Source organism: Lepus europaeus, unplaced genomic scaffold, assembly GCF_033115175.1.
Source record: "Lepus europaeus isolate LE1 unplaced genomic scaffold, mLepTim1.pri SCAFFOLD_3_1, whole genome shotgun sequence".
NCBI lineage: Eukaryota > Metazoa > Chordata > Mammalia > Lagomorpha > Leporidae > Lepus > Lepus europaeus.
The window spans coordinates 6,059,364-6,067,500 of record NW_026909276.1 but is presented as its reverse complement, the minus strand read 5'-3'; the positions used below and the strand labels follow the sequence as shown (position 1 = coordinate 6,067,500).

At 41.8% G+C, this 8,137-nt stretch overlaps 1 pseudogene; it reads right to left on the bottom strand.

Moving 5' to 3' along the window:
• Positions 1 to 983: 983 nt before the first annotated feature.
• On the bottom strand, positions 984 to 2,897 carry LOC133755332 (la-related protein 4B-like; annotated as a pseudogene).
• Between the last annotated feature and the right edge of the window lie 5,240 nt (positions 2,898 to 8,137).

The following is an 8,137-nucleotide window of genomic DNA, read 5'->3' as shown; positions in this document are numbered from 1 at the left end:
CATTCTCTCACTATTATATAACTTTTAAATCCATGTGCTGATGCAGAGGTTCAGGAAGACATCCTCACGGAGTTAAGATGAGGACTCTTCTGAAAGAGTGCCTGGGGGTTGGGGGAACATGGACAGAAATGTGCATGGAGCAGGTGCACTAGGCCAAGAGCCAGAGCAGTCAGCTCACAGGGATCCGAACCATTTCATGATACAACATACTGGCAGCATGTCAGTGGCCAAAAAAGTATATTTTCATTTAGGTTCTATTCACTTGTTTTGAATTGATTTTAGGTAATAGCCACTTGCAATTGAGGGGAGAAGCTGGCTACTTGCTGACAGGATGTCAAAACTCAAAGCTTTCAGGTTTCTCTAGGGTGTTCTCTGCAGATTATTTCTGCCCACTGGATCAAAAAAGGCCTATATGTACATTTATATGTATTTTTAAATGCTAGAATTATTTGTTAACAGTTTAGATGAAAGCACAGCTCCCATGCCAGTATGTCAGCGACCTGACACTGCCAACCCCCTTCCACCTTGAGGCTAAGGCCACCCTTGACAGCCCTCATACATCTGCTGGGGCATCTGAGATACGCACTTGTAGATCAATATTATTTAAAAAAATAAAGTAGTATAGTTCCCTTAATTTAGAAAAATTCACTATATATAGCTTGCATTCAGAACCACACAGAGGCTTAACAGAAAACACCAATCTGTTGGGATAAATGCATTTTCTATCCTAAAAAATCAGACTTAAACATCACCTCTAGTTAAGCACCAATGAAAAATAAGGTTTCTATTAATTAAATCCTGAAAAATAGTTTTTTTAGAGGGGGAGAATCTGACTCACAGAAGAAAAAATAACTTGCAGGCATTCCATGGGGCTCACAGATACTGCAACTGCCCAACCAGCCACTCATCCTCATACTGAGTGGGAAAAGTGTTTCATTTGTGGCTAACGCAGCTCTTTGCAACCCCTCCCAGACATAGAATTTTTACTGATGAGACTTGGGGGTAGTGTTCTGTCCTCTGTGAAGACACTTTCCAACAGCTGGTGGTGAGGGCCAGTGCCCAGGCTGCTTCCCCTGGTCCTTGGGGACTCTGGGAATGGACTTGAGGACAGGGGGCTCCTCTATTTCCACACAGGTGCAGAAAGCTTCTTCTCCTCCTTCCTACAACTGCCATCATTTGACTTTTGTTCTTTTGAGGGTTGCAGTGGAGAAGAAGGTGGCTCTCTACTCGTTCTCTGACAAATCTGGGCATTTGCAATTCTGTGGCAGCTCCATGCACCTGCTCTGATTTACACACAGTTGTAGTAAGGACAGAAGGGAGTCTGTCCACACTGAGGGTTTCCCTCTGCTTTTCTGCCACCTTGGGATCCTCAGGTAAATGAGCTAGGGATGGGGATCATTCATACATTGCTGATACAGCACAAGAAGCCAGCGGTGAGGGCTCTCTGGGGACCACTACAGGAATAGTGTTCCTACTTGCATCTGCATGGGGGCTCCTTTCCTTTGATAATCCTATTATCAAGCTAGATAGCCTGTTTTCAAACAAGTCCTCTGTCTTCAAATTGCCTCAGCTCCAGGTAATGGGGGGAAGTTGGACAGCCCCAGTTCAAAGTTTGTGATGGAGGCTTTGGTCGTGTTGGAGACTGAGTTTGGCTGCTTGTAAACTTTTCCTCCCTTTTCTTCTTATAGCCAAAGGAATTTTTCCTGCTTCTGGGAGGATACTGTATGAATGAAGTCAGAGGAGAGGCTGCAGGCTTGAAGGTTGGAGATGTAAACCCATGTATAAATCCAGTATTTGGAAATAGTTACCAAGGGTGGATTGAAATAGCTATGCATTAATGACAATGTCTGGGAGCAGTCAGGCTGTACAGAGGAAACTCTTGTTGGGGACTGTATACTGGAGGTAAATAAATGATGTGTAACACTGCTATGTATAAAGGTTCATGTAGAGAGACCTAAATCCATTCTTTGGCAAAAATGGGATCATAGCTATTTCCTTTGCTTTTAGCTGCACTTTAATTGGTTTTCCTTGAAAAGTTTTGACTTTTCGCAGGTATTTGTAAGCCTGTTGTGCATCAACTTCTGCTTCAAATGTAATAAATCAATTATCATTATGGGCAAATTCACAGTTTATAAATTTCAGTAAGTTATTTCCTTTAAATAGTGCTTCTACTTTTTCCATAGGGGTAGATTCATATATTTCTCACAATATTACTATGCAATGATTTTGATTTGGTCTTACTTTTTCTGCCTTCTCATCCACCTTAGCACTTCAACAATCAAATCCACACTAGTACTGAGTTTCTTGATATGGTCAAGGTTAGCTACCATTGTAATTTGAGCATACTGATCACTATCCATCTGTGATGTAAGATAGATGGCACTAGCAAGAGTCTCCCTAGATAAACAGAATTCCAATTTTTTTAAGTACTTCTTGAGAATCTTCCTGGCTTTCTGGTTGAGATGCATTTCCTCCTGTTTCACTATTTTCAGGTAGAGATTTGTATTCTGCATGATCCAGAGCCAAAGCATTCATGTCTGTTTTGACTCAGGTAAATCTGGTAATGCTTCATTCTCATGACTTTGTCACCATCACCATTGACATCCAATCCCTGCAGGCTGCAGTCTGCACCATGCCCAGCTGTCTCGTCCCATGCAGCACTCAAACCGACAGCTACACTACTTGCTTCCAAATGTAACATAAGTCCCCCACACTTTCGCATTAGGGTTTAGCTCAGAAACCTTAGTTGTTGGTACCTGACTCAAAGCTGGGATGGAACTTGTTTGAGAAGTGGTTTGAGATATAGGACCATTCATCAGACGAGAGCTGCCCTTGCCCTCTTGACCTCACTGTGCCTGCAGTTCAGCCACAACTTTAGCGTCCTGACCAGAAGTCATGGGTTCCACTAGGAGAAGTTTAATGTAAACTTCAGGATGCTGCTAGCTTTGCCCGCCTTGCCCAACTGGCCTCTGGGGGACTCCTTGCTGCAGCCCCGGTGCCCGGCGACCATGCAACATGGAGGGAGAGCTGAGGAGGGAGACTAGGAAGAGGCGGCACTGCAGCACCAGGCTGGACGCAGGAAGCAAGGGCCGGCATGGGCCGGGTGCAGTGGCGGAAGCGGATTCTTCCCCTTTCGGGCCGAAAATGTCTCAACCTTGAGACTCTGGATCTCCAACACTCCTTCCCTTCGCATAAGAACACACTTAAAAAATCCTTAAAAGGTTGTGTGTGAATCAATCTGGCAGAAATTCACTAAATACCAAGTTGATAGCATCCATCATAGCATAGATGGGAGACTGAGCAGAGCCCAGCATCAAACCACCGTGCTTCTGATAATACAGGGCCCACATTTTCTCAGAAAGGAACACTGGAGGGACCCCCCTAAGGTGGGTCAGAGGCAAAAGTGCTAAAAGGATAATAACTGGGCATTCTCAATGAATAGGACTCACTCATGGTATTTCTGTAAGTTTGAAATAATTTCAAAATTAACTACTCTTAAAATGACCAATTTGTAAGATGACAATATCCATATCATGTTAGTAAAGCAGGGGCAGCAACAAATACTATGAAAGCTAAACCTTACCCAATTCTTATTAGGCCAAAGTTGTAAAATTTGTCCCCTTCTAAGCATCTACATGCTTGTGTGGAGACTGCACAAAAAATAGAATAACATTCACAATGCATTTCTTTTTTGGGAATATATTTGTGATAGTTTGGAAACAGCTTGATCTTTCTATTTTAAAGGTTTTGAAAACCCTGTTGCTCTTTAAAAATAATTATTTTATTTTTGTACTTGAAAAGTAGAAATGGGGTGTATCTCAAATCTGTTGGTTCACTCCCCAACTTTATGCCACAACTGGGGCAGGACCAAGTTGAAACCAGAAACCTGAAACACAATCTGGGTCTCTACAAGGGTGGCACAGACTCAATTCCTTTAACCCTCATCACTTTCTCTCAGAATGCACACCAACATGAAGCTGGAGTCAGAAGCAGAGCTGGGACTTTTCCCAGGCTCTCTGACATGGGATGCAGGCATCCCAAGCAGTGGTCACACCACTAGGTCAAATGGCCACTCCTTAATTTTTAATTTAGTTTTTATTTGGAAGTCAGAGAGACTGAGAAAGACAAGCAGCAGAAATCACTCATCTGTTGGCTTACTACACAATGCCCACCACAATCACGGCTGAATTTGATGAAAGACAAGAGTCAGGAGCTTCATCCAGGTCTTCCATATGGTTGACAGAAATGCTTGGGCCATTATCCACTGCTTTCTCAGACAAACTAGCAAGAATCTAGACTGTAAGAGGAGTTGCTAGGACTCAAACCTGCACTCCTCTATGGGATGCCAATGTCAGAAGAGCAGCTTAACCTATTGAATCACATGCTAGTTCCTACATCAATTCAAACCAGTTCACTCATTCTATCCTATATGTATTCAAAGAATGCAAAGCTGGACATCCCCTCCCTTTCCTTATTTTAAAAGTCTCAGTCCTGCTCCACCTCAGAAGAATCATGGTTCACTTTAAACTGAATCTGTCTCCCAATTTGCAATCCTATTCTGCATCTGAAAAAATCTCTCTGATTTTATTTTAATCTCATTTATGACCATTTGCTTTATATAATCCAGGACTCTCTGGTCTTGTCTCCTTGCCTACTGGCAGATTTGAGAAAATGTTTTTTAATATGTATTTTCACTTCCCTTGGGTGGATACCTGAGCGTTAAAATGTTAGGTAAGTGAATGCTACATTTTTTTTCCTAAAAACTCTTCATTGAATTAGAATCCATATGTCTTACTGCTTATAAAAGATGTTCTTCAGAATCACATCCTCTACAGCTTTCCCTCAGATGTCTCAAGCGGGATCTGAGCTTCCTTGGTGACATCCATAATCATATCCCTGAATGTGACTAACTCCTAAAATATGGACATCCTTGCTCAGCCAAGGCCATCAGGTCATAACTGTACCAAAGGGGTGGCTCTATGGATAGAAAATTTAAACCATGGTTGGGATTACCCTCAAGTATTTCCCTGTGCTGGCCTTCCATGTGTCTTTCCCACACAATCACTGGGATATGTACACAGTCTGAACAGTCAGTCATTTCAATATATGGGAGTGTCACAGCTATGCTGTGAAATAGCCTGTAGATGTCTGAGTAAAGTGAGAAATTATACATGATTATAAATTTTTGAACTTAAGAATACAAAACTCTTTCCTTATCAGTTTCAAATGCATCTCCTAACTCATTATGAAGAAGTTAAATATGAATTAATTCTGACATATCAACTATGACCATGAGTTAACTATTCTCTGATATGAACATTAGGTTCCTCCACAAAATGACTGAACATTGGAAGAGGCAAAGTGCTAAAGTATATGGTGTTCCTTATGTAGAAAATAATAAATGGGATTTATGTCTGTTTGTGTTAAGGTGGAGAGGATGATGAAACAGTGACCAGCACTATTCAGATTGAACAGTCTAAATACAAAACTTGGGGTTCAGCAGGTACAGCTCTTTCACCTCTATCTCCATTGTGTTCACTGTCACAAATAAGAAGCAGTTCTGGACAGGCTTGGATTCCTGAATTGCTGCAATATGATGATCTTAGCCTGATTTCTTCTGTGGTGAGGACTCCCTTCTCTCTTCTCTGGGGTTTCCAATCATCAGTTATCATTTTTCTTGTATCTGTTACTATTATTATTTACTTATTTGAGAGGCAGAGTTTTAGACAGAGAAGAGAGAGGGAGCTCCTCCATCATCTAGTCCATTTCCCAAATGGCCACAATGGCCAGAGCTGGGCCAATCCCAAGCCAGAAGCCAGGATCTCCTCTGGGTCTCCCATGTGAGTGCAGAGGCCCATGCATCTGAGCCATCTTCCACTGCTTTTACAGGCCATTATCAGGGAGCTGGATTAGAAGTAGAGCAACCAGGACACCAACCAGTGCCCATATGAGTACCACAGGAGGAGGATTAGCTTCCTATACCATAGTGCCAGTCCCATCTCCTTGTCTCTTAATCCAGTCTATCTGCTAAATGGGAAACAGAATATTTCCAATTTAATGTCATCTCAACAGTCATTCAAAATATTGTCATGTAACATTATTTTTTATTGTTACATGCCTTTTAAATCTATAGCCAGGGGGCTAGCATTGTGGCATAGTGGGTAAAGAAACTGCCTGTGACACCAGCATCTCTTATGGGTGCTGGTTCAAGACCTAGCTGCTCCAATTCCAATTCATCTCCCTGATAATATGCCTGGAAATACAGTGGAGGATGGCCCATGTGCTTGGGCCCCTGTACCCATGTGAGGGATCTGAAAGAAACTCCTGACTCCTGATTCCAACCAGAGCATTGTGGCCATTTGAGGCATGAAACAGTGGAAAGAAGATCTCTTGCTCTCTTTCTCTCTCTCTCTCTCTCTCTCTCTCTCTCTCTTTTTTTTTCTCTGTGTAACTCTGACTTTCAAATAAATAAATAATTCTTTTAAAAAATCTTAAATCCACAGATAAAAGTAAATAAAAATTACTCTTCATATATTATATGTATTTTAAAAATATGGATAAGAGGAGCCAGCAGATCTAGTAGTTACATGCCTGAATCCTACATTACAGTGCATAAGTTTATATCTTCATCCAGAACCATACTCCAGTTTCCTGTTACTGCAGACCCTGGAAAGCAATGGTGATGGTTCAACTAACTGGGTTCCTGTCACACATTTAGGAAACCTATATAGAGTTCTTGACCCCACCTTAAGTATTGACACAATCTTGACCATTGCAGATATTTGGGAGTGGACCAGTGACAGGGAGCTTTAAGCCTAATAGTTGATTTTATTCTGCAGCCAATCTTTTACAACTACCTTGATACACAGAAATCTTTTCAAAACCAGACCATTCTGAAATATTTAGTTTGCATGCTCACACACTGATGCTTAGTGTGATGACCAAATATCTAATTTGGTCACAGTAGTCTGGATAACCAAGGTTACATGTTGGGGTATGCAAATGAAAGGAACAAAGGACATGGGGTCTCTTCCTCCACAAAGTGTGCACAGACTAACCAGGTGTGGTTTCTTTACTGATAAGGATTATAACAGCCTATTGTAGAGCACGTGCATGTGTTCATAGAACTAAGGTTTCTCTGAAACATATATAGCAAGATACATTAGATAAACATTGTGGGAGTCCTGAATCCACACTGGTCTGAGGTGTCTCCCCCACTCTTTCTTGGCATCAGAAAGCAAAAACCCAGAGGTGCTGTGCTTATGGGGAGCCTCATCATTCCCACAAATCAGGCCTGAGAGACTTTCTGTGCCTCACTGTTCCCGCAACTGCCCCTAGTTATAAATCAGGCAGACATCCCGTGCCTCCTGGTATCAAGTATCTTCTCCAGCTGCTCCAGCCCACATCCCACATCCCTTTGTTTGGCTTCTCCAACTTATCTCCCACCTCCCTTTGTACAAGTTCCCTATAAAACCCCAGCCCTACACCTGAGCCCAGAGCACCTCTCCCTCTGAGGATACTCCTGGCAGTTCTTTGCCCTAAAACTTTTTCTTTGCTCAGCATGGTCTTGGTTGTAGTTCTCAGTCATGGTTACAAACCCTAACAAGCATGTCTGAGAAAGCAGCTGCGTGTTCTTGTGAAGCCTACATTCTCACAAGGGCTCAATGCTCTTCTTGTTAGTAGGTCATAAGCTATCCTTAATCATTATCTGAGGTCACATGCTGTGTACTAGGAAGAAAATGTCTTCACTAAGAGTGCTCTGGCAGAAATCTTATTCTCCACAGTCACACTTTATCATCTTTACAAACCTGCCTGGGAACAACCAGGTTGACCAGATCTGAGTCCACTGTGTGTGTGAATGAACGTGACTTTTTGCTTCATATCTAATGTTGTTCCTCTATTTTGGATTGCATATATGTTTGTGTGCTTATGCTTTGATTCATAGTAATTCCTCATGTTAAACTGTAAATAAAATAAATGAAATGTTGAAAGAGAAAAAAAGAATTTATCCAAATGTTCCTATACATCCAATAATTTTTTAAGTTTAAATTGGTGAACACAAATGAATAACTCCATCTTGCTCTTCTATCCAACACTCTCATTTCTCCCTCACTCAATGTTGCTCAACCTCCCCCAG